Genomic DNA, 27,496 nt, shown 5'->3' on the forward strand with positions numbered 1-27,496 from the left:
ATGTAAAGTGGTCCAGAGTTGTGGGGGCTGTGTAATGTGAAGGGGTCCAGAGCTATGGGGGCTGTTTAGAATAAAGGGGTCCAGAGATGTGGGGGCTGTGTAATGTGAAGGTGTCCAGAGGTATGGGGCTATGTAATGTAAAGCGGTCCAGTGGTGCAGGGGCTGTGTATTGTAAAGGGGTCCAGAGATATGGGGGCTGTGTAATATGAAGGGGTCCAGAGGTATGTGGGCTGTGTAATGTATAGGGGTCAAAAGGTGTGGGGGCTGTGTAATGTAAAGTGGTCCAGAGTTGTGGGGGCTGTGTAATGTGAAGGGGTCCAGAGCTATGGGGGCTGTTTAGAATAAAGGGGTCCAGAGGTGTGGGGCCTGTGTATTGCAAAGCGATCCAGAGGTATGAGGGCTGTGTAATGTAAAGGGGTCCAGAGATGTGTGGACTGTGTAATGTAAAGGAGTCAAGAGGTATGAGGACTGTGTAATGTAAAGGTGTCCAAACATGTGGCGGCTGTGCATTGTGAAGGGGTCCAAAGGTGTGGGGGCTGTGTAATGTGAAGGGGTCCAGAGGTACGGGGGCTGTGTAATGTAAAGGGGGTCGTCCTATAGGTTACCCACAGTTATAACTGCAGTCCTATAGATTTTTTTTAGGTTGTGCGTTTTTTCTGCATATTCTGAAAGTGCACCAATAGTCCTGCATGCTGCATCATTGGTGCGCTTTCAGAAAAAAGGAGAATACGTTTCCGTACCTCAGCACATTGACGTGCAGTGCAGTGCTTGCCCGCCGGGGTGGGGTGGGGGGGGGGGTAGGGCGGGGTGTGCCAGATATAGGATCTGCCCTGGGTGCCAAATGCTCTAGGTATGCTCCTGCCGCTATTTAAGTTTAAGTACCTGTAATAAACAATTTAAGTGCTGGCAGACTGAAGATGATCATTGCTAAAAACTCCCGCTGATTCCTGATCCTCCTTTAGGAAAAAAAAGACAGGGGAGAAGAATTACAGCCGGGGACAGCGCTGGATCAATACAGGAAGTATGGGGGGGCACAGCAAGTGACAAAATGTTTTTTACCATGAAGTGGAAGGCAAGTCAAGGCAAGTCAAGGCAAGTCAAAACTAAGCTTGTTCTATCTCTCCTGTAAAAGGAAAGGTGCCTATAACTACCTATTCTGATGTGGTATGCTATTCTAGATCTGGTATGATAGACTTCCAGCACTGGCTTTAAGTAAAAATTTGAAGATGGTGGTACAGATATAAAATATTTACTTGTGGAGTCCAGCAAATGTTCTTTTTTAGGTCAAGTAATGCCAGACTTATCAATGTGTATTCTATCAGATTTAAATATTATGGCTTTTAGCAGTCACTGGAGTAAGGAACATCCTGCTAATGAGTTTTACGACATACAATTAGCCATTTATAAAAACACCAGACCAAAGGATTGTTTTAACAACTATTTTATGATGGGACCTATTTAAAAGTCTCTGGCTTTGGAGGGTAACGACCTCCAGGATAACTAGAGCCTGTGGAGTGCTCTGCTAGAGGTCTTATGAGATGGCGGTTTTTACTACATTGCCTCATTAAAAGCCTGACGACCGCAATTAGTACTGCTTGTATTTTTAATTACTATTAATATTATTATACAGGATTTATCTAGCGCCAACAATTTGCACAGTGGTTTACAGTAAAGGGAGACAATACAATTACAATACAGTTCAATATAGGAGAAATAGGAGGACCCTGATCATGGAGGTTACAATTTAAAAGAAAGGGGAGTCGGTACAAGAGATAATAGTTGAGGGGGGTGATCTGATGGAGGTGTCTGAAGTAAAGTTTTCAAGGATCCCCTAAAGGCAGACAGGGTAGGAATTAACCAGGCATACTGAGGTAGAGAGTTCCAGAGGATGGGAGAAATTCTGAAGAAGGTGAGGACTGTTTATGCATTCCAACCTGGTTTTGTCTTGAGTTGGGCATTTTTAGTAGGGTATGATATGAAATGTGTCTCACACACAAGAATTCAAATCTAATCATCTGTAAATGATTGGCACACTTTGGAAAAAAGTGTCTGGCACTACGTTCAGTATAACACCTAATTCTCCTCACTCAGTTCGGGATTCATCAGACCTCATCATCATCATCAACATCATCACAATGGCGTGCTAGTTTAACAAGCAGTAATATACATAGCGAAATGCACATTTTAGCATGCATTACAAAAAAATAGGTGGTTGTCCAGTCTAAAGCCGGTTGGCTTGCAGGAAAAAAAAACCCACTTGATTCACCCATCAACGCAGTCATTGTTGATGGGGAATCTCTGCCACAGAGCTACTGTGTTCTCCCTGCAGGGGGCTCAGGGAGCCATCCCTGCTGGGAGAACACACAGTGATTATGGCTAGTGGCTGTAGACGCTGAAAAAAATCGCTTGAAAATTCTGACATGCTGATTGTACCCCAAGTCAATAGACGGATCAACTTGGGTATAATCAGCATGCCCATAGATGGTTCGAATCTCGTCCAATACAGCCAAGATTCAAACCATCTATGGTTGGCTTTAAAACCAGTTGAAGACCAGGCATTTTCTGGCACTTTTTGTTTACATGTGAAAATTATTATTTTTTTTGCTAGAAAATAAGTTAGAATCCCCAAACATTTCATATATTGTTTTAAAGCAGAGACACTAGAGAATAAATTGGTATGTTTTGCAATTGTTTATGTCCTACTGTATTTGAGCAGGGGTTTTTAAAATGCAGTTTTTGGGAAAAAAATATAAGAACTACACTTTTTCAAATTTGAATGCAAAAAAAACACAATACATAACCCATTTTTTTTTGTAAAATATAAAAGATGATGTCATGCCAAGTAAATAGATACCAAACATGTTGTGCTTTAAATTGCATGCCCGTATAACAGCTACAAACAACGTCAATTTTATTATCCATAGGTGATGCTTTAATCTCTTCAGCCCCGGAAGATTTGGCTGCTCGATGACCAGGCCATTTTTTGCGGTTCGGCACTGCTGCGCTTTAACTGACAATTGCGCGGTCGTGCGACGCTGTGCCCAAACAAAATTGTCGTCCTTCTTTCCCCACAAATAGAGCTTTCTTATGGTGGTATTTGATCACCTCTTCAGTTTTTATTTTTTGCGCTATAAACAAAAGAAGAGCAACAATTTTGAAAAAAACACAATATCTTTTACTTTTTGCTATTATAAACATCCCATATTTTTTATCAAAAAAACAATTTTTTTCCTCAGTTTAGGCCGATATGTATTCTTCTACATATTTTTGGTTAAAAAAAAGGCAATAAGTGTATATTGATTGGTTTGCATAAAAGTTATAGCGTCTACAAAATAGGGGATAGATTTATGGCATTTTTATTATTATTATTTTTTTTTACTAGTAATGGCAGCGATCTGCATTTTTTATCGGGACTGCGACATTATGGCGGACACATTGGACACTTTTGACACATTTTTGAAACCATTGACAATTATACAGCGATCAGTGCTATAAAAATGCACTGATTACTTTGTAAATGTCCCTGGTAGGGAAGGGGCTAACACTAGGGGGCGATCAAGGGGTTAACTGTGTTCCCTAGGTGTGTTTCTAACTGTGGGGGATGGGACTGACTAGGAGGAGATCATACATAGTATGAACACACAATCTGTCTCCTCTTCCCTGAAAGAACCAGAATCAGTGTGTTTACACACACAGATCCCACTTCTCACTCTGTCATCGCGACCGCCGGGCACTCGCATTGGCTCCGGGCACACGCTGTAAGCGCCTGCCCCTAGTGGCCAAAAGCCAAGCCAACCTGCCACAGTAAAACTGCGGTGGCTGGTCGGCAAGCGGTTACAACCCTTTACAGGTTACCACTTTAGATGTACAGAGGAGGTCTAGTGCTAGAATTACTGCCCATGATCTGACGTTCATGGTGATACCTCATATGTGAGGGACGATCACTGTTCGTGTGCGTTCAGGACTGACGCACGCATTCGCCTTTACGCGCTAGCATGGGGTGGGCGGGGGCACTTTATTTATTTATTTTTTCATTTTTAATGATACAATTATGCATTTTTTTATTTTTACACTGTCGCTTTAATTGTTTGGGTTTTTTTTAATCACTTTTATTTCTGTCAGAAGGATTGTAAACATCCCTGTAACCACAATAGGCACGTGTCAGGTATTAATATGGAGGGATCTGGGGGTCTAAAAGACCCCAAATCCCCCTTTGCACTTAAAAGCATTCAAGTTGCCAAGATCTGCGGTTTTGAATACTGTCGTTTTTTTTTAAAACTGGCGCCTTTAAAACTCCAGTAAATCGGAAGGGATGTCATGACGTCGCTTGGGTCCCCTCCCGCTGCTTGTAATAACAGCCGAGTGGCTGCTTAGCTGCATTGGTTATTATTAAAAGAAAGCCGACTGTCAGCTCTAAAAAAGGGTACTGGGGGGATCAACAAAGAAGCTGGTGTGAAGTGGATGAAGGTGATGTCTCAGTCTCAATTAGTATTCATACAACAACAATCTTGGGCCAGCTGGACTTTTAGTGAGTCACACCTCAGACATAAGTAAGGAGAGTATAATTTGTAGAAAGTAGTAACCAGCTTCCACCTCAATAGTGGTATAGCAGACAGATTGATTAGAATCAAATATTTTCCAAATATATGGAGGCCGGAATGAAGCAGCCCAGGTGTCCACTATGTTCTAGTGGACAGAAAGATGACTCCACTCTCAGTATGGGACCCCTAATGTGGGTATCAGATCCAATGGAGAAAGAGAAAACACCCCAATCCCTATTGGTGAACAACAAGGAGTATCCAGCAGTCTGATCACATCACTATTGAGGTGGAAGCTGGCTACTACTTTCTACAAATGATACTCTTATACTGTACTCTCCTGTGCTTCTCCTGAAGAAGCAAGGTTTTCCTTGCGAAACGCGTTGAGAATGTTTGCACAGATTTTTCAAGTTGATGGTGGACACTAATATGGACTGTCTAGGTTCCATGTCAAGGGTTTCTTTTTTGAACCATACGTAGTATCAATTATGTATTCTCTATTATCAATTCATGTATTAAATTTATGTAAATACATTTTCTTACATTTCATATATGTCTGAGGTGTGACTCACTAAAAGTCCCACGGGCCCAAGATTGTTGTTGTATGGGTACCGGGGGATGGCTGCAGCTGCAGGCATTACCCGGTACAACCACCTGAAGTCATATGACGTACAGGTACGTGATTTGGCGGCAAGTGGTTAACTGTAATGGAGGTTTTCCAGTGGGAGACACTAATACTGTATATTATCTAACTTCCTGCTGTCTCTCCAAGACAGATAGAGAAGGGAAATCTCTCTACAAGGAATTTTGCCATTGTCTATAAGTACCGTATATACTCAGGCATAAGCCGAGTTTTTCAGCACATTTTTTTTGTGCTGAAAATGCCCCCCTCGGCTTATACTCGAGTCAAGCACTTTTCTGCCTCAGAGAATGACCGATTTTGGGTCCCAATATCTCTGGGCCACTTAGTGCTAGGAACCCCAAATTTGGTGTGTAACATATCCAAAGCTAGCATCAAGTGGCCTCGAGATACAGGGTCCCAAAATCAGTTCGGAAAATGTCATTCTCTGCTGCAGTGCTTGACATTTTCCGAATATGGATATGTTATAGTGCTAGTTGCACTGGGTTTGCACACCAAATTTGGGGTTCCTAGCACCAAGTGGCCTCGAGATATGGGGCCCCAAAGTCAGTCAACTGTGTCCATCTGCAGCAATGTCATTTCGGGGGGCCTTTGGGTCCAGAGACCTCAAATTTTGGCTGCAGCTAGGGGGCATCTAGGAACCCTTAACTACTGAGTTTTAAGTTTGGGGGACCTATGGCTGCAAATGGGCACAGTGAGGCTGCAAATGGGCATTGTTGACCCTCTTTTCCACTTACAGTAGCGCATTTCTCACTCTAGGCTTATACTCGAGTCAATAAGTTTTCCCAGTTTTTTGTGGTAAAATTAGGTGCCTCAGCTTATATTCGGGTCGGCTTATACTCAAGTATATACAGTATATAGACTATTTATATGTAATCCTGTCTCTTTAATAGTTTGAGGCTGTGCTTTCAATAATACTGTTTCAATAAGCTTCCAGTGTAGCAAAAGGTTACATATCTATTTTCAGGGAAACCATTTCATTTTATTGGTGTTATCAGTGTAAATATCCCTCTTGTCTGGGTAACTGGGAGACCTCAGAAGTCACCTGTGACCTGTTTGTGTGCTAACACAGCCTAGAATAGCTTTGCATTGTCTTATTTGTCTGGACCTCGAGAATGGCAGTTTTCCCTGTGTACTCTTCTTGCAGGCTCACAACAATACAGTGATGACCTACATTCTGCAACACATGGGAAAGCACAGTCACAATTCACTGAAATGATAGATATTTTAATACTTTTCTTAAAGCGTACCTGTCAGTATGATAATGGTAGTAAACATGCCCCAAGACTACAATACAGGCACAGAAATAGCAGTACTTGGACAGTTCCTATGAGGTCTTTTTGAGAGACCTGGAACATCTCCCAGGGGAGGGGAGGGGGGGGACAAACATGGTATGACCTACATGAAAACGGGCACAAACCCAGCATACTTCCCAATAACCTTAATCAGGAATGGCATAAACAGGGCGCACCTTTCAATTACCTTAAATTAGGACGGCACAAACATGGCACACCTCCTACTGACTCCCAAAGACCTTAATTTAGGGTGGGCACAACATTGAGCATGCCTCCTACTGACTTCCACTCACCTTAAATCAAGGTTGGCACAAACATGCCTCTCCTTCCAATGACTCCCAATGACCTTAAATTGGGGTGGGCATGGCATGGTTCCCACTGACTCCCAATAACCTTAAATCAGGGCTGGGAAGATATGGTGCACCTACCACTTACCCCCCACTGATCTTATATCAGGGTGGGCGCCAACAACCAAATATCTTCGGAATCTGGTATAGAAGCTCATCATATTAGCATATTACAAGCTCACCCAACCTAATAAACCTGATAAGATTAAATATATACGGCCAGTAGAAATACAACAGCTCCCAGCTCCGAGTCCTTCTATAGTGGTTAATATCATTGTTTGAAAAAAAAAAGGCAAATGTTTATTTTGCTTCTCTGGATACACGGCAAACTTCTTTTGAATTGAGCACAGTGTGTGCCAATACTTTATTTGAGTAGAATGCTTCAGTCACAAATAATTGGCAAGACATTCTTACCTTAAGGGATGTCTTCCTCTTCAAAGCGCTCTGCACTGTGTATTTACTTCTAAATGTGCCAGTGGGGAAATCTATTGTTGATCAAGACAATGAACAAGAAGAGTGAAAGAACCCCACAAAATTGGAAATCACAAGAAACAAAGAAAGGTTTTATGAACACATTAAGAATAAAAAGTGTTTGCTCATGCATTGGATTAAAAAAAAAAAAAAAGTGCAATACTGAAATGAAGATTAAAGGGCATTAAAGGGTAACTCCTGTCCAGTATTAACCAGTACCAGGGTAAAAAGCAGGTATATGGAATGTGCGACCCTGCATATGTGTGTAGCTTTCTTTTGGGAGGGGGGATGAGAAATGGCCCTCCTCAACTAGAACATACCTGAAGGTAAATGAGAGAACCAGAACCTTCGCTAGGTGGAAGAGTGGGATTGCAAATGAAGTTGGCAGTGCCTCCACCCAGGACTGGGCCTCTGTGAACAGTGGGGATTCCATTCCTGGGAAATTAACCAGTAATAGAATCAAAGTAATTGGAAACATTGGGAGTGTTTGGTGAACTTTCTATGTCCAATTATGCTAAACACTTGTTGCGTATATTGTATTTCAATGCGAAAAAATGAATCCTACTATCCTGGAAAGGAACGTCTGCCCCTACCTTGAATTCTTGGCTTGAGTTAATTAATAACACTTTACTTTTGTATAAACTTACTTTTGAACTCAGGAAGAAACCAAAGCCATTTGATAAACTGTGAGGTAAATGGATTGACAACCCATTCACTTTGACCTCTCTAGATCAAGGATACTGGGAAATGTATTCATTGATGTCTATACGGAATTTGTCTCCTTTCTTTCACATTACGGCACCCATTGTCTTCGTGCAGGGGCCACTGAGGATGATGCAGCTTCCGTCTTTATGTCTGAAGACAAGATCTGCTGTGATGAGGGGACCCTACAGCTGTTACCCAAACAGCATGGAATACAGTCCCAGTTATCTGGCATTGCATAGTTGTTTCTTCTCATCTATTAGTAGCATGGACAGGACACGTGGCTGAACCTTCTGTCTCTCCACTTTCTTCTTTCAGAATTTTTTTCCAACAACCCCAGAGTCAGGAAGGGACATAGATAATTAAACATTACAGCATGATACTAGTAGCTGACAATAGAGGGAAGCAGATTTCCACATGTGATTATGACTAGAGTTTACTAGAGAGAGTGGGGTACCGCTGGCAAGGCTTTAGGGTGCTTCAACTTGAGTGCCAAGTGCAGCATACAGTATCTACATAATGCTCTATAATATTTTGTATTTTATTCAGACGGAATTGTGAAGTAGAACCATCCATAAAACGTGCCAAAAGATACTATAAAACACATTGAGCCCTCTAGGGCTTGCCAGCGTTGCCAGGTGGCCAGTCTGGGTTTGATTAAACAACATAAATAAATAGGTTTAAATGGAATCTATAGCATTTTAAAGGAGCACGTAACTTGAGTTATTATATTAGTGCTAGCTGAGCTCCAGGCAAACAGCTAAAGACACAGAAGATATATATATATATATATATATATATATATATATATATATATATATATATATAGGAACGTGTGTTTCTGTCCACCCAGTCCTCAGATTTACATGTCCTGCCAGAGCACTGTCCTCTCTCCAGCACACTAATTGGACAGTGAAAGAGTAGCGGAATACAGATGAAGTAATTTCTCTGCTCACTGTGCTCTATGCTCTGCATATACAGGGGGATTTCAACAGGATGATAATGAGTTAAACTCAGGTACACTAGTTGTATTTAAAAAAGAAACACGTTTAATGATGAATTAATTAAAACAGAGCTGCAATGATTTTTAAAGTATTTTTTTAATTTAATGTTATTATTTATAGTTTTGTTATAGTAATATTTCAAGTAATAAGTAGAATGCCGCCAGAGTGAGCACACACTCAGTTTGCAATTACTCTACCTTCTTTCTAAACAACCATGGAGATATCAGCCACACGGGGAGTGCATTGTTTTCAGAGAGTCAGCTGTATCATAGACTTGCATTGCAAAGCGCACCCAATTGTGTAGTACTGCAATGCAATTATTTAAAACAGTAGCACAAATTGATAAAAGTAATTACAATGAACTGATCTTTTTTACAATTATATCTACTAAAGTATTATAAAGACTATAAAAAAGAATGATACAATCTAAACATTGTGGCAAAACAAAGGCGTCCTAAAGTAGATGTAAACTCAATCACTAAAATCTCATACAAGCTTTAATATGCCATTTTCTAAAACCAGTTTCAATATTTCTAAATCTGCAATTTTTATTAACCCCTTTAGCTCTCACCCCTGTACACCCCCTACGGACCAGAGCAATTAGTACATTTCTGTAATGTGCCTATTGATTCGGCAATAACTTTGCCATTACTTAAAATAACACAGTAAAACATATATCTTTTTTTTTTTTTTTTTTTAGAACAAGAAAGTCTTTTTTTATAATGATATTGTCTTGCAAGAATGATTTTATTTTTTATGCCTCCACTAGACAATTTTTTTTTCTACTTTAAACATTGTTAGTTTAAATATAAATAGTGTTTTTTTAGATGAAAAATACTTTTATTCTTTTATATAATTTTTCAATTTAAAATGACACACAAAAAATATGATTTTGGTACAAAAGTAACAAATAAAAGCCTTTGTTTCAATTTTAAGGTTTTTAATGCAACATTGGACATTTTTAACAAACCAAATATATAATAATAAAAAAAAAAAAAAAAATTAAAGTGTAATGGTTAAGAAAACCAGCAGAAAATAATAGTCACAGGGAGAAGGGGAAGAATTTATTTTTTATGCCTCCCCTAGACAAATATTTTTTTCTACTTTAATCATTGTTAGTTTAAATATAAATAGTGTTTTTTTTTCTAGATGAAAAGTAATAATTTTATACTTTTATATAATTTTTCAATTTAAAATGACACACAAAAAATATGATTTTGGTACAAAAGTAACAAATAAAAGCCTTTGTTTAAATTTTAAGGTTTTTAATACAACATTGGACATTTTTAACAATCAAAACAAATAAAAAAAAAAAAACTTAAAGTGTAATGGTTAAGAAAACCAGCAGAAAATAATAGTCACGGGGAGAAGGGGAAAAATTTAATTAGGGCTGATTAGGGCAAACTAAGGTTAGATAAGGGGTTCATTAGGAACAAATTTTACTTAAAAAAGACATTTTAACTTGTCAGATTGCTTTATATTATAAATTATATGCTGTTCAACGCATATCCCTTAGATATGTAGATGAAGGAACTAGAGTAAATACAAAAGTAAGAATGTTATTTTGTATCTCTCTTTGGCCCTTTGTATGCGGGGCCATCCATTAGTGCATTCGGGTTGGAGAGGTGCAGCGCCCAGCCCTGCTGCAGGCATTCTGTCAAAGCCTGAGGCAAACTTTCGCTGGAACGGGCAGAAATCCATACTAAATGGTATCGGGTATCAGGTTAATCTTGATTTTAACCCCTACTTACCTTGTCCTCTGGGTTGAGTTATAATAGAATACTTGGCCGCCCAGTGACTTCAGTGCTGTCCAGCTGTAACTCACCAAAAGTCACTGCATGCCGGGTCCCGTGCTGCCATCTTGTTTGTGATATCATCAGGAGGCCAGCTGTCTCTTCCGGATCCTATAATTCATCTCCGGATGATGTTGCATTGCACATGCACAGTGTATTGTTTCCTGGATTGCATGACGTGCCTACCCCAGGAGGCTTTGGGCAGGGGGTGATGTCATAGTTGCCTAGACTGTGCTCTACTGAAAATAGGTATCCCCCAGCCAAAAAAATAAAAAATATCTGAAGGGGGAAGGTTGAGTAAGTTAAAAGAAAGAAGAAAAAGTGAGTGAAGGTAACTTCTACTTCTATTATTTGCTCCCTTTTAGATTGTTAAATATACTACTGAATGTGTTTTGTTATATCTGCTTAAAGAGGAGCTCCAGGCTCTCCCCCCAAAAATTTAAAGCAGGGCTTCACTGCCGGTTTCCCTTAGTCAAGATGCCGAGGCCAATTGAACAATCGCCTCGGGTGAGGACACTGCTGGATCCCTGGACAGTTTAAGTTTTCTTTTATTAAAAGTCAGCAGCTACAGTATTTGACTTTTAATATAAGGACACGTACCTGTCCAGGGATTCAGTGGTGTCCTCACCCGAGCAGGTTCTTTAATCGGCTTCCAACTGTACATGAGCGAGCCGCTCTGCATTATGTGAATGGTCCCGCAGTCTTCTGGGACCTGTGATGTGTGAAGGAAAGGAAAGGAGGGGGAAGCTGAACTTCCGTCTCAGAGCACCACGGCCAGGTAAACCAGGTACAAGCTCCTCCCCATAAAAGTTCCAAAAGTGGCAGTGGAGGGTGCAAACAAGCAGAACTTATCCTTTTTGGTGGAGCTCTGCTTTAATAAATGAAAAAAAAAAAAACCCCAAAAAAGTTGATCCTGCCCAGGGCCGGGACAAGGGGTGGGCAGGAGGGGTGGCTGCCCTGGTCGCAATGGCTTATTGCCTAAGGGAAGGGCGCAGTTTGGCATCTTTGCCCTTGTCGCTGGATGACCTTTTCCTGGCACTGATCCTGCCAGAAATTGGTTGGTAACATCCCGTGCTCTCTGCCTAAGCTGCACATTTATCAGTTAGCATTGTTCCCAGCTATCTATGTAAATTACAGAAAAAAGAAGGGGGGGGGGGGGTTGTGGAATAAATGTCATGTACTTCTACTCTAGTGGGACAATGCTCCATAGATACAGTAGCAGAATTGTCACCCTAGGACAGGAAGCATGTTACTGGCAAGATTACCAGTGAAAATAAAAGTAAAAAAAAGCCTTAAAAAAAAAAAAAAGAAAGAAAATGAATGCAGCCACCATATCTAAGGGTTTTGAAACACTTTATTGTTTCAAGATAATATACCTTCTCTTTGTTGCGTTCATGATTATAACAAAAATTCATAATAAGCATACAAAGAAAAAAAACAGTTACCCTTGCATGTGCCCGACAGGTATCAAGTGCCAGTTTTAGTCGAACTCTAACTAGGTGAAATACAAAACCGCCTTGCATCTTCAATCCATATAAATGATCCAGCCTCATTATGAGATAGATTCTACCTAAATTTGCCTTTTTTTTTTTTTTTTTTTTAACTGCTGACACTGAATGAACAAGCTGATCTAAATTCATAGATTAATGTTCATAAACCAGAATGACTTTGTACTTTTCTTCTTCTTTATAAAAAAAAAAAAAAAAAAGCTTTATGTTAAAAAAACAACACCCTGCAGAGATGTGTACAAATGCTATGAATAAATTATTTAATTACAGCGTAGGACTCAATTAATTTGTACAATACATCAGACCACCCTAAGACATGAAGACAAAAAATATAGAATAAAAAAGTGTCTTGGTGTATGTAGGTCAGGGAAACACTTCATTTGGTATAATTGCTTTTTTTCCCCCTTTCACATGGCAAATGTTTTTTTTTTTTAATACATAGCCTTACATTATAATAATAATAAGCTATTTCAAATTAAGGCACATCAAAAAAATAGAATTTCTGCCATGTAGTCAGAAACCCTATGTAACGTTTAATGGGGAAGACATTGCATTTTCTTTTTTTTTTCTTTCAGTTTTCTTTCATGTTCCTGTTTTCTTTGATATGATATGGCTCTTTTTCATATGTGTTAAATGTTTCAGGATAAAACTATAAACGCCTTCTCTTTTTTGGTCTGAACCCTTACGTACAACCCACAGAACGCATCAAAGAGTCAGGCCACCCAAAACTGATTTTTCACTTTGGGCGGATGTTGGTTGCTATCAAGCAATTTGTTTTGATTCCTACGTGCTTATAGACATGCATGCATGTATTAGTGCATGCGTGTCTATGGAGTGTACTGATGCACTAGGGTTTATTTACTAAAACTGGAGAGTGCAAAATCAGGCTCACTTCTGCATAGAAACCAACCAGCTTCCAGGTTTTAATGCCAAAGCTTAATTGAGTAAGCTGAAGTTAGAAGCTGATTGGTTACCATGCACAGCTGCACCCCACTGTGGTTCATTTACTAAAGGAGCTTTGGCTTTAATTAAAAGCGAACATGCTCTATTCTTTTAATAAATCAACCTTACTGTCCATGAAGAGAACTGTAGTGAATATGTTTGAAGGAGGCCAATGCTGACCACTCCTGAAAATACTAGTGTCAGCCACAGCTAGATCATCTACAAGGCAACTTAGGCAGGAACCTAGGGCCTAGGGCCAAGTGGAAGTTCCAGGGCCCAGCTAAAGCCTTTATGCTTGTAGGCAGGTAGGGGTTACTGCTGCCCCAGCGGGAAGGGGCAGCTACACGCTTATTGTTAGGGACTAGGGATATTAGGTTATGTTTGCATCTTGGACTGTCAATTGTTGCTACATAGTGCAGGGTTCCAGAATATAAATTCTAAATGGAGAAAGGTGGTTTTTCAACTTTCTCTGGGTTTTGGTACTCCCGGATTGGGTTCTAGAATTCAGAGATTTCAAGGAGCTTGGGTGTGGGGGGGCAGAAGGCCAGCTAACTGAGTGTGCAGGTGTGCACACCCATTAAAATGAAGGGCTTGGGCATCATAGCTCAGATCTCCTGTCAGGAGACAGGTGTTGGCTCCTTTTAGGAGACAGGTGTGCTCCACACAATAGACAGTACTCCATGCTGGAGGAGAAGTTCTGGGTCCATAGGGCTAGGAGAGTCAAGAAGGCTAAGCAAGTCTGTGGGACTGAAAGAGCCAGGACAACTTGGTGAGTCCAGTTGACTGAAGGAATCTGGAGGTCTCGGAGCAGTAGGAGAGCCCAGGGTGTCAGGAGAACCCCTATCAAGAAGCCAGGGAGTGGACCCATGCAGCAGGTTGCTGCAACTGAAAAGGACGAGAAAGTCAGAGGAGCTGGGAAAGCTGAATGAAACACAGAGGTACTGTAATGCTGCGTACACACGAGCAGACTTTACGACCGGATTGGTCCGACGGTCTATCCGACGGACTTTTGTCAGACTTCCGACGGACTTTCCGAACAAACGGACTTGCCTACACACGATCACACCAAAGTCCGACCGGTTTGTACGTGATGACGTACGACGGGACTAAAATAAGAAAGTTGATAGCCAGTAGCCAATAGCTGCCCTAGCGTCAGTATTCATCCGTCGGACTAGCATACAGACGAGCGGACTTTTTGACCAGACTTGAGTCCGTTGGAAAGATTTGAAACATGTTCCAAATCTAAAGTCTGTCAGATTTTCGACCGAAAAAGTCTGCTGCAGGTCCGATGAAGCCCACACACGGTTGAATTGTCTGCCAGACTCGGTCCGTCGGACCAGTCCAGTTGAAAAGTCTGCTCGTGTGTACGCAGCATTAGAGACAGTCTGAGGGACCAGCCAAAAACCATGGTTAAGACTTAAGCAGCGGTCCTGCTAAACAAAGAGCCAGGTGACTCACTATTTTCCGTTACCTGTTTTGATGGTGAAAATCCCCTGCATGCGCAACTGTTTTGTGAACTTTGAGTTTATTTAATACAAGCTGAAATTCTGGATAACCCTCTGCACACTGCTATATACCCTTTCGTTATGAGTGATCATCCATCCAGCTGCAGATATTTGGGACAGTGCCATTACTACATCCTTATCTTCCCCCTGGTATTTACATGTGTGTTTATCATATACTTTTGTGAGTATACATCTTTTAATCAATTTTTATTTAAATTGGTTGAAACTTACTACAGTAGAGTGGTTGCGCTGTCTCCCCACCAGAACAGGTGTCCTTGTTGGAAGATGTACCTTCATGTCCCATACTGGTGGCAACTGTAAAATTTTGAATTTCCCATCACTTGACAATGATCACCAGGATAAACGGAGAGGAGGAATCTCCACAGTGGTGACATAGACAGCAATAAAACCTGCCAGGGGCTTCAACACTTCCCTACTCTATCCAAAACAAAACAAAAAAAAACCTTTAGCTTTAGATATATTGCTTTTGTAATACATTTTTGGGTCATTGGGTCATTATATAGTTATTTACTGCATACATTAATCATTTTTTTTAGCATATCCAGAGATACCGGGCCTGAAGTACATTTAATAACCAGCAGATTAGCTATCTGTTTGTTTAACAAGGTCAGCCGGTCTGTAAACAGGCACAAAGGCTGGGATTATCTGATCTAATTATCTCTCAATGGGCTCAGACACTTGGTCAAAAACAAATTAGTTATTCTTGGTAATGTAAAGTAATAGAAATTAGCAGCAATCAGCCAGACAAGGTTACTAGGCTCAGCATAAAGCAAATTTATTGTATCAGCCGGGCTTCTGAAAGAGGGAGATAAGAGGCATATGCAGAGTCCTTAGAAAATGGGAACTGGCCAGCTATCTGTAGCTGCTGGAGCTAAACTTCTGTCTTCCTCATTATAACAAACTTCTTTTATTAAAGTGGGACTCTAGCAATACAACTAAAATACATATAAGCAAGTTGCTTTACCTGCCGAAAATTTGCAAGCTTGCTTAGCTGCTCTTATGAATGGGCAGCTTCTGCCTTGCAGCACTTGGGTCTTTGGTTTAAATCCCGGCCAGGACACTATCTGCATGGAGTTTGCATATTTATCCTTTGATGGGATTCCACTGGACACTCCAATTGGTCCTCGAATCCAAAGACATGCTGGTAAGTAAATTGGCCCTAGTATGTGTATTTATGCAAGTGAAAAAGGGACGTTAGATTGTAAGGCCGGGCATAGACAGTTGGGCTCTCAGCCAGTTCAGTAGGAACCGGCCGAGATTTGAATCGTGTGGACAGGCTGAATGTACAGAGTTAATCGATCGATCAACTTGGGAACAACCAACCTGCCAGATATACTTGCGATTATCCTCCCAGTACAAATCCGCCCCCCTACTGAAATCCCTCCTCTCAGCACAAATCTTGCCCCCAACCCCTAAATCCCCCCAGCTCAAATGCCCCCCCCCACTTCAAACCCCCCTCCTAGCACAAATCTTCTTCCCCCTCCCCCAAATTTCCCCTCCTAGAACAATACCCCTTGCCAAATCCAAAATTCCCTCTTTCAACACATATTACGTCACCACCCCAATATCGTTATGCCCCCCCAACCTCACATGATACCATAATGTCCATGGCAGCCGCCCCTCTGGCCCACCCCCTGTTCTGGCCCTGCCCCTCACCGGGAGCAGACAGTAGCTTGGCAGGAGGGATTCTCCTGTCAGCACTGTGTGTGTTGATGGGGTAATTGTGCAAACCCATGGTTGCAGGAAAGAAACTTGCACCATCTATGGCCTGCCTAAGCTCCTTACACTCCTTAGTTACATAGATACATAGTAGGTGAGGTTGAAAAAAGACACAAGTCCATCAAGTCCAACCTATGTGTGATTATATGTCAGTATTACCTTGTATATCCCTGTACGTTGCGGTTGTTCAGGTGCTTATCTAATAGTTTCTTGAAACTATCGATGCTCCCCGCTGAGACCACCGCCTGTGGAAGGGAATTCCACATCCTTGCTGCTCTTACAGTAAAGAACCCTTTACGTAGTTTAAGGTTAAACCTCTTTTCTTCTAATTTTAATGAGTGGCCACGAGTTTTGTTAAACTCTCTTCTGCGAAAAAGTTTTATCCCTATTGTGGGGTCACCAGTATGGCATTTGTATATTGAAATCATGTGCCCTCTCAAGCGTCTCTTCTCCAGAGAGAATAAGTTCAGTGCTCGCAACCTTTCCTCATAACTAATATCCTCCAGACCCTTTATTAGCTTTGTTGCCCTTCTTTGTACTCGCTCCATTTCCAGTACATCCTTCCTGAGGATTGGTGCCCAGAACTGGACAGCATACTCTAGGTGGGGCCGGACCAGAGTCTTGTCGAGCGCGAGAATTATCGTTTTCTCTCTGGAGATGATCCCCTTTTTAATGCATGCCAATATTCTGTTTGCTTTGTTAGCAGCAGCTTGGCATTGCATGCCATTGCTGAGCCTATCATCTACTAGGACCCCCAGGTCCTTTTCCATCCTAGATTCTCCCAGAGGTTCTCCCCCCAGTGTATAGATTGCATTCATATTTTTGCCACCCAAATGCATTATTTTACATTTTTCTACATTGAACCTCATTTGCCACGTAGCTGCCCACCCCATTAATTTGTTCAGATCTTTTTGCAAAGTTTCCACATCCTGCGGAGAAGTTATTGCCCTGCTTAGCTTAGTATCATCTGCAAATACAGAGATTGAACTGTTTACCTCATCCTCCAGGTCATTTATGAACAAATTAAATAGGATTGGACCCAGCACAGAACCCCGGGGGAACCCTACTCCCACCCCTGACCATTCTGAGTACTCACCATTTATCACCACCCTCTGAACTCGCCCTTGTAGCCAGTTTTCAATCCATGTACTCACCCTATGGTCCATGCCAACAAACCTTATTTTGTACAGTAAACGTTTACAGGGAACTGTGTCAAATGCTTTTGCAAAATCCAGATACACCACGGCCTTTGTTTATCTAGATGGCAACTCACCTCCTCATAGAAGGTTAATAGATTGGTTTGGCAAGAACGATTATTCATGAATCCATGCTGATTACTGCTAATGATACCGTTCTCATTACTAAAATCTTGTATATAGTCCCTTATCATCCCCTCCAGGAGTTTACATACTATTGATGTTAGGCTAACTGGTCTGTAATTCCCAGGGATGTATTTTGGGCCCTTTTTAAATATTGGTGCTACATTGGCTTTTCTCCAATCAGCTGGTACCATTCCAGTCAGCAGACTATCAGTAAAAATTAGGAACAATGTTCTGGCAATTACTTGACTGAGTTCCCTAAGTACCCTCGGGTGCAAGCCATCTGGTCCCGGTGATTTATTAATGTTAAGTTTCCCAAACCTAATTTTAATTCTGTCCTCTGTTAAACTTAAACTTTCAATTTGTATGCAATCAGCCAGGCCCTTGCACTACAAAGCTAAATGTAAATCTAAAGAAAATTAAAAAAGAAAACTGTATAATGTAAGACCGTGTCATGTTGCCTTGCCTCCTTTCCTCCCCCTCCCCTCTTATAATAGGACATTCAATTTTTTAAAACGAATGACATTTATTTATGCTGCTAAGCAGCACTTCCATGTTTCTCGCCTAGACGAGAATTAGTTCTTCTCTTCTCCCGCCCCTGTGCATGGGCAGATGTCCAAAGCAAGACCAGTAGCACAACTGTGCACATGCTGGTTTCCCAACCATCTGCGCATGCATCTGTTGGTTTTCCATATACATAGACAGCTATCAGGGAAGTCCCAAACCTTCCTCTTTGCACATGCACAGAAAATCACCTGGAGATGTGCAGATGCGGCGAAGGGCTCTGCAAGAATATGAAAGGCTGGGCGAAAGGCATCTGCACATCCATCATAATGGCATCACCGAAGGGGAGATGGAGCCATTTGAGAGATGGACTGAAGGTCGACTTTAAGGGCAGGGGTTGATGTGAATGTTCAGTATGTAACTTGATGGCGCTATACAGAACCGTTTTTATGGCAGGGCAAAAAGGGCAGCTGCCCTGGGCCCCATCATTGTTGTGAGGCCCAAAGCAGCTGCCTCATACTTGCCAACTATCCCAGTTAAATTCCCTTATCCCTTGAAGTTTTAGTCCCGTGCTGTGTCCCGATATCTCAGTGTAAAGTTCTGTTACTGCTGCCCAGCTCTGTCCTATTGCTATGTACAGATGACTCACCTGCAGACCCTGTGTTTACATGTAAATAACCTGCATTGTATGTAAATAGCGGCAGTATTAATGCGTAAATAGTCACAGATTAATTTGTAAATAGAGGCAGCATTCATATGTATATCATGTCCCCCTAAGGTCATATCTACCATCAATTCTGCCCTCTGGGGAGGTAAAGGAGCATGCTTGAAAGTCCTGCCTACAACTATCGTCATTAAGCCTAACATCAGCCTGTTCTGCAAAGGTAAGCAAATTGGAGGTGGAACCCTTCTTTAAAAGAACATGGTGCCACAGTACCCTAAATTTTGGTGCATATGAATACGCACATTCCAGCCGATGCATGAGGGTGTCATTAACAATTAATGGCACTTCTGTGTATCTGCTAAAGGGCAGCAAGATTCTGTGGTGTCAGGAATGCGATTTTGCATGTATTCCCGACACACACAAATGTGAACGCAGGCTAAATGTTTCAGTTACAGTGGCGGTCATCTTCTCATTACATTGGGGCTTGGTGTACAATCCTTTCATTCACACTAGTGGCCAGTGTGAATGTTCCCCTTACATTGGTGGTCAGTGTAAATCCCTCTTTACATGGGTGGTTACTGTGAATGCTCCTATTACATTAGTGGTCAGTGTAAATCCCCGTTATATTGGTGGCCAGTGTAGAAACTCCTCTTTATATTGGTAATCGTTAAAAAAATCCAAGCTTGCATTTGGGGTCAGTTTCGAATCCTCCCTCACATTGGTGGTCCATGTAGAAGCCCCCTTTAAATTGGTGGTGAGTGTAAATCCCCCTTACATCACTGGCCAGTTTAGAAATGCCCTGTTATTGGTTGTTGATGTAAAATTGCCCATTACATTAGTTGTCTGTGTAAATTCTTCATAACATTGGTGATCAGTGTACATTTCCCTTTACAGTACATTGGTGGTAAGTGCATAATTGCCCTTACACTGGTGGTCAGTGTAAATCCCCCTTTACATTGGTTGTCAGTTTAAAACCCCCCTAACATTGGTGGTCGGTGTAGAAGTGCCACCTTACATTGGTGGTCAGTACAAATCTCCTCGACGATGGTTGTCAGTGTAAATTCCCCCTTACATGGAGGTCATTGTATATTTTCCCTTACACCGGTGGTTGGTGTAAATGCTCTTATTACATTGGTGTCAGTGTAGAAATCCCTCTTTTCTATTGGTGGGTGGCGTAAAATACCCCATTACATGTCGGTCAGTGCAAATCCCCCCTCACATTGACCCCTCACATTGATGGTCAGTGAAAATCCCCCCTCACATTAGTGGTCATTGGGGACAGACACCTCAAAATGGGGCACTATTCCTCCCACTGACACATTAATGGATTATGAACGATTCCTGTCACTGATACCAGCAATAGGGCACTATTCTTGCCACTAATGCCAATAATGAGGCACTATTCTTCCCACTGACACCAATGATGGGGCACTATTTCCCCCACTGACACCAACAGCAGGGCACTATTTTTCCAAGTAACACCAATGATGGGGCACTATTCCTTCCCCTGGTACCTTTACTCCAGAGATCAAATGATAATCCTGCCACTTTATAAAACTCTGGCTCGACCACATCTGGAGTATTTTGTCCAGCTCTAGTCACCAATCCTACGGAGGGATGTGCTAGAACTGGAGAGAGTCCAGGGAAGGGCAACAAAATTAATAAAGAAACTGGAGGATCTCAATTACGAGTAACAACTACAAGCACTACATTTATTCTCCCTGAAGAAGAGACGCTTGAGAGGAGATATGATAGCGATATACAGGGCAGGACTTAGGGTGGTGGGGGCCCCTGGGCTTGAGTCACTTTCGGGCCCTACCTTCTATACATATGCACAGCTCTATAAAACAGGAATAGAAAAGGACAAGGTGCGCCAGACTCAGTGCAGTATTAAAGAACTTCTGTTTAATTGGACAAGACAAAACAGCCAAATGGCTACTCACAAAAGTAGATAATATATAAGCGTATAAGTGGGGGATACTGTACTGGTATTCGTCCTGGGTCCACGATTAATAAAAGCAATAAAAATGGATAAAATGATAATTACCGTATTTATCAGTGTATATCACGCACCCCAAGTTTAGGAGGGAAGTTTAAGGAAAAAAACTTACATTTAAATGCCCATCAATGCAGCCTTATCAGTGTCCATCTGCAGACTTGTCAGTGTCAGTGTAGCCTTGCCCAGTGTCATTTTCAGACTTGTCAGCGTAGCCTTGCTTCAGTGTCATTGCTGCCTTGTCATTGCAGCCTTTCAGTTTAAAAATGGCGCCTCTGAGATACAGAGCCGGATGTCCTGTGTATCTCGGTGGCTCTCGGCAGCTTTTGGCCGCTTTCGCAACGGGTGGGGCCGGTGGGGTCCCCTATTGGCCGGGGCCCATGGGCTTGAGCCCAGTCAAGCCCAATGGAAAGTCCTGCCCTGGCGATATACAAATACCTCAATGGTGATCCCAGCGTAGGAAGAAAACTATTCAGTCTCAGGGAGTGTAGAAAGACACGGGGCCACTCAATGTCAGTGGAGGAGAAGCGGTTTAACCTTATAAAGGTTGTAAAGGTTCTTGTTTTTTCACCTTAATGCATCCTATACATTAAGGTGAAAAAACACCTGTCAGTGACCGGCCCCCCAGTCCCCACCTCCCTGTTTTACTTACCTGACCCCTCATACTTGTCCAACGGGGACGTGTTGTCTCTCTGCTAGGGGGTTCTTGGCTGTTGATTGGATAGATTGATAGCAGTGAAGCCATTGGCTCCCGCTGCTGTCAATCCAATCCAATGACGTGGCCGCTGGGGGACGGGGCCGAGTCCTGAATTCGGCGTCTATGGACGCCGAATGCTGGACTCGGGAGCGTTCCTACAAGGTAACCCCCAGGAGAGCGCTTCTCCTAGGGGGTTATCAGATGCGGGGAGGAGCCGAGAGAGCTGCCGAGGGACCCCAGAAGAGCAGGTTTGGGGCCACTCTGTGCAAAACGAGCTGCACAATGGAGGTAAGTATGATATGTTTGTTATTTAAAAAAAAAAAAAAAGTGAACCTTTAGTGTCACTTTAAGCTGCACAGGGGGTTTTTCACTGTCAGGGCAATAAGGATGTGGAACTCTCTTCCACAATCGGTGGTGTCAGCGGGAAAAATTTATAGTTTTAAAAGATTCTTGAACGTGCATCCTAGTGAGCACAATATACAGGGATATGGGGAATGATTATCGACATGAATACACATACACCAATTACACAGGTTGGACTGGATGGACTAGTGATTTTATTCAACCTTACCTAATATGAAACTATGAAACCAGCAAAGGGGCAATATTACTCCCTCTGATACCAATGATGGGGCATTGTTTACACCTATGGACACCAGGGCATGTTGTACACTGTCCGCAGTCCAGCCCCCGCAGAGTCTGAAGGACAGTAAACTAGCCCTATCTTCGGAAAGTTTGGAGACCCCTGCCCTAAAGCAAAGGGGAATTAGAGAGAGACAGAGAGAGATAGAGAGGACTGTGTTCTATGAGCAATGTCAGGAGCAAGCAGGACCCCACCAAACTCAGTTATGCTTCTACTGTGGCTCCAAGTGTGAATATGCCACTATCTAGGACCTCAGTGGTCAGTTTGTCATTGTTTTAGGACCACACATTTTGCTTGTCAATAGGAATGTATCAAGTAAGCATATTTTTGCAACAGTAACCCAAAAAACAGCGTCTGAACAAAAATTTGGGTTGCACGCTTACAAAGCATACCTATTTATACAAACCTTGTTTTATTTTACATTTATTGGTCCTTCCAGTGAGCCTTTCCTGTCAGCAGGCTGGCTGCCATTAACACTTCTTTCACAACTTACTGGGAGATGAAATTCATTAAGAGGAATAAAGAGGCCTCTTCCTAGGAGTCTATAAGCTGGACATGATGTCTATTGGCTTTGGCATCATAAATGCTTCTGTGGCCTGCAGAGGATATGAAGCCAGGGACAGTGTGGTGGGTGGGTGTAATGTGAACTTTCTAAGGACGTCTTTAGCTCTGATAGTGATGAGTGATGAGAGCTGGAGGGACTCTGAGTGTAAATAAACCCAAAGTACAGAGAACACGTGTGTTCAGTGTTCAGCCAGGAACACGTCTACAACGACGACCTTCATCCCCATTGCCAAGCTGGAGTCTATACAATACACTATATATACACTATATATATATATATATATATATATATATATATATATATATATATATATATATATAAAAATATATATATATACCGTATTTTTCGCTCCATAAGACGCACCTGACCATAAGACGCATCTAGGTTTTAGAGGAGGAAAACAGGAAAAAAAATATTCTGAACCAAATGGTGCACTAAAATATTTACCATTGCCCATGAAATGCAGCCTGATGAGTACCATGAAATGCAGCCTTACCTACGCCACCTCCACCTCGCACAGACTGACATTCCTTATGGATCCGCCTGTCACTCAGAAAACAGAGCAGCCCTGTCTGTGAGTGAGTGACAGCTTGCGGGAGACGGCCGCGCTGCCGCCGGCCCGGTATTGTAACATGGTGGCAGTGACGGGGGAGGGGGGGGAGACCTGTTTAGTATTCGCTAAATAAGACGCACAGACATTTCCCCCCCTTTTTTATGGGAAAAAGGTGCGTCTTATGGAGCAAAAAATACGTTATGTGTGTGTCTACTTAATATTCTGCATATATGAACTGTGCTTACCCTTCTATACAATGCCCTCTACTATATATACTGTCTATCTCTCTCTCTCTCTCTCTCTCTCTCTCTCTCTCTCTCTCTCTCTCTCTAGATATAGATATATATACATATCTATATATATATATACACTGAGCAAAATTATAAACGCAACACTTGTGTTTGACCCTATTTATCATGAGCTGTTCTCAAAGATCTACGACTTTTTCTATGTACACAAAAGGCCTATTTCTCTCAAATATTGTTCACGAATATGTCTAAGCCTAGATTCACAATGGAGCGATTTGTCATGCGATTGGAGAGATCAAATTGCATGACAAGTCGCAGCCTATTGGCGGCAAGGGCACTGTTCCAATCGGTGTGACATCAATTTTGCGGTTTGGAAAAGTAGTTCCTGCACTACTTTTGCCGATTTCAGGTGCGACTTTAATAGACATCTGTGTATGAAGCCACACAGAGGTCTATCAAGTAGCACCTGAAATCGCGCTGACCTTGCTACTTTGAAATTGCACTACTTCAAGCGAAGTAGCGCAATTTCAAAGTAGCATCAATGTGAACCAGGGCTAAATCTGTGTTAGTGAGCACTTCTCCTTTGCCAAGATAATCCATCCACCTTTACAGGTGTGGCATATCCAGATGCTGATTAGACAGCATGAATATTGCACAGGTATGCCTTAGGCTGGCCACAATGAAAGGCCACTCTAAAATGTGCAGTTTTATCACACAGCACAATGCCACAGATGTCGCAAGTTTTGAGGGAGCGTGCAATTGGCATGCTGACTGACTGCAGGAATATCCACCAGAGCTGTTGCCCTTGAATTGAATGTTCATTTCTCTACCATACACGTCTCCAAAGATGTTTCAGAGAATTTGGCAGTACATCCAACCGGCCTCACAACCGCAGACCACGTTTTGAATGCACAGAGATACCGTGATGAGATCCTGAGGCCCATTGTTGTGCCATTTATCCACGACCATCACCTCATGTTGCAACAAGATAATACACGACCCCATGTTGCAAGGATCTGTACACAATTCATAGAAGCTGTAAACATCCCAGTTCTAGCATGGCCAGCATACTCACCGGACATGTCACCCATTGAGCATGTTTTGGATGCTCTGGATCGGCGTATACAAAAGCGTGTTCCAGTTCCTGCCAATATCTAGCAACTTCGCACAGCCATTGAAAAGGAATGGACCAACATTCCACAGGCCACAATCAACAAACTGATCAACTCTATGCGAAGGAGATGTGCTGCACTGCATGAGGCAAATGGTGGTCACCGACTGGTTTTCGGACCCCCCGCCCCCCCCCCCCCCCCCTCAATACAGTAAAGCTGCACATTTTAGAGTGGTCTTTCATTGTGGCCAGCCTGAGGCACACCTGTGCAATAATCATGCTGTCTAATAAGCATCTTGATATGCCACACCTGTGAGGTGTATGGATTATCTCGGCAAAGGAGAAGTGCTCACTAACACAGATTTAGACAGATGTGAACAATATTTGAGAGAAATAGTCGTAGCTCTTTAAGTTCAGCTCATGATAAATAGGGGCAAACACAAAAGTGTTGCATTTATAATTTTGCTCAGTGTATATCTATATCTATATCTATATCTATATCTATATCTATATCTATATCAATTGATAGGGTTGAAATAATGACTTAGAGTTCCACTTTAATTGTTTCTGTTTTTTTCTTACCTGTGTACGTATCAATTGTTCTATTTAAATTGTTTGTGCTCCTTTCTTACCTGTGTACGTATCAATTGTTCTATCAATCTGTATCTAGATGGAATTTGGAACTGCTGAATAATCATTACATGTTCGCTGATGAGAAACTCTTTGTACCTTAACCTCATTTGGTAATGCCGATAAGATTACTGCTTTTGGAACTGCCTATAAAAGAAGTAAAGGGAGCAGTCCTTTTTGGGGATGCTCAGAACTTTGATACAGACATACCTGACTCTGTGTCTTAATTCCTATATGAAGCAATAATTTGGCAAAGCAATATAAACTATAAGCAACTTATTTAAAAGTTGAACCTAACATTTTGGCGCCCGAACAGGGACTCACCGATGATACTACAAGAGGTGGACGAACGCGGCTGACGGAACAAAAAGGAATAGGCATTCCGGGAATCACAGATCAAAAAAACCTGCGCAGGTAAGAAAAAGCTTTATTTTTCTTATATTCTGTGCTCCCCTGATTTGTGCCTATCCGTTCTGTCAGTTACGGTTCTCCTGGTTTTAAAACACCAGCCTCTGTAGTGGTGAGTCTAGAATTACTGCATATTTTAGTTTATATTGCTGGAATTATTTGTTTGTTTTGTTATCTGTGTTTGTCTTGTCTGTCTTGTTGAGAAAGTGAATGAGCCTTGTCAAGGATGGTATGAGTTAGAAGGGGATTGCCGAACTAAGCAACGGAATGCGCCTTACCTCACACGATTGGGAACCTGAGGGCTTGTGAGCTTGGGGGTCTGACGCTTATGCTTAACCTCACATCTAACTCATAAACCATAGACGGGTTGAGAGTATAAGCCCTGTCTGCTCCATAAAGCAGGGATAAGAGTGTATGAGAGGGATTCCCAGATACGGGGAGGGAATAAGGTCTCAACAAAGTCCCGAGATCTAGTCGGATACCTGGCCACTTAAAGGAATGCTTGTATATGTTGTAGCCGCATTTTTGTATATGTTGTAGCCGCATTCTGGTTTGTTATTGGGCTAGCATATAAAGTAATTATTTATTATTGGGCTAGCATATAAAGTAATTCGGTTTCAGAAATCTCATTCCGGAGAGGTTTCTAGAATTCTAGCACCCTAGGAGGAAGGCAACGAGGAACTAGTGTAACTTAGCTGGTTTGCTATTGGGCTAGCATATAAAGTAATTGTTCATTCTTGTATATGTTGTAGCCGCATTATATTGTACACTAAGTGTCCCACACGCTACCTAGGCAGGACTGTTAGAATGGGCCAGAGGAACACAAAACCCCGTCAGGGAATTGTGGCGCAATATACGGTGCCACAGATAATTAAGAACATTTATGGGAAAACCGAAGCACAGGACTTAAAGGATGTCCTTCGTAAATTTAAGGTGAAAGGAGCAGCGGGCTTAGACCCGGATGTATGGAGTGAAATAAAAAGGGACAGACAAGGAGAGGTGTTAGAGAAGCAATGGATGCGTCAGGTTCAATGCTTAATTAAGGTCTCAAATAGAGCGAAAGAAGAGGGGTGGAAGTATAATCCAGATTGTGATGGTTGGGATATGAAAGATAGAAGAACAAAAAATGTCGAGGCTCCCAGCTCAGCCATCCCACCCCCATACACTGACGTAGAACGCAAACCACACAAGATATATCCGGTACTTGAGGGGAGAGGATGGGTTTGTCAGGATTGTGGAGCACAAAACCCAGAATGGGCAGTAGAATGTGTGCATTGTGGGGCACAAAAACCTCATCCAGAAACTGTAGCTCCCGTACGCACTGATACACGCATTGTTCAGGTAAACAATCCAGAATTTGGACAAGCAGCCCATCCAAATGCCCCGCCTACTGTCACTCGTAGAATGCAAATAAGGACTTGGGCACCATGGTCGGCAGACACCCTTATGGCATTAATACAGAGCGCCCCAGACCCGGTAGCAAAGCCAGCTGCTTTTTGTAGATTTGTGACACAGTTAATGAATACACATGAAGCGACCTGGCAGGATGGGGAGGATCTATGCAGACACAAAATGACTCTGACCCTGTTTAACCAGTTTATGACAGAAATAGGTCCACACAGACCTGCAGGACAAGTTGATGGGGATGGCAATTTAGAGACAGGACATGTCAG

The 27,496-nt window shown here is 42.1% G+C and overlaps 1 long non-coding RNA gene across 1 annotated transcript in view; it reads right to left on the minus strand.

Moving 5' to 3' along the window:
* Positions 1-2,886: 2,886 nt before the first annotated feature.
* The window catches only part of LOC141145787 (uncharacterized), a 116,967-nt gene continuing 92,357 nt past the window's right edge, over positions 2,887-27,496 (minus strand). The window contains exons 2-3 of the long non-coding RNA XR_012244640.1: positions 7,235-7,305; positions 2,887-3,128 (exon numbers count right to left, since the gene is read on the minus strand). This is a non-coding gene — a long non-coding RNA (uncharacterized lncRNA). The remainder of the gene's footprint in view (positions 3,129-7,234; positions 7,306-27,496) is intronic.

This window comes from Aquarana catesbeiana, linkage group LG05, assembly GCF_042186555.1.
Source record: "Aquarana catesbeiana isolate 2022-GZ linkage group LG05, ASM4218655v1, whole genome shotgun sequence".
NCBI lineage: Eukaryota > Metazoa > Chordata > Amphibia > Anura > Ranidae > Aquarana > Aquarana catesbeiana.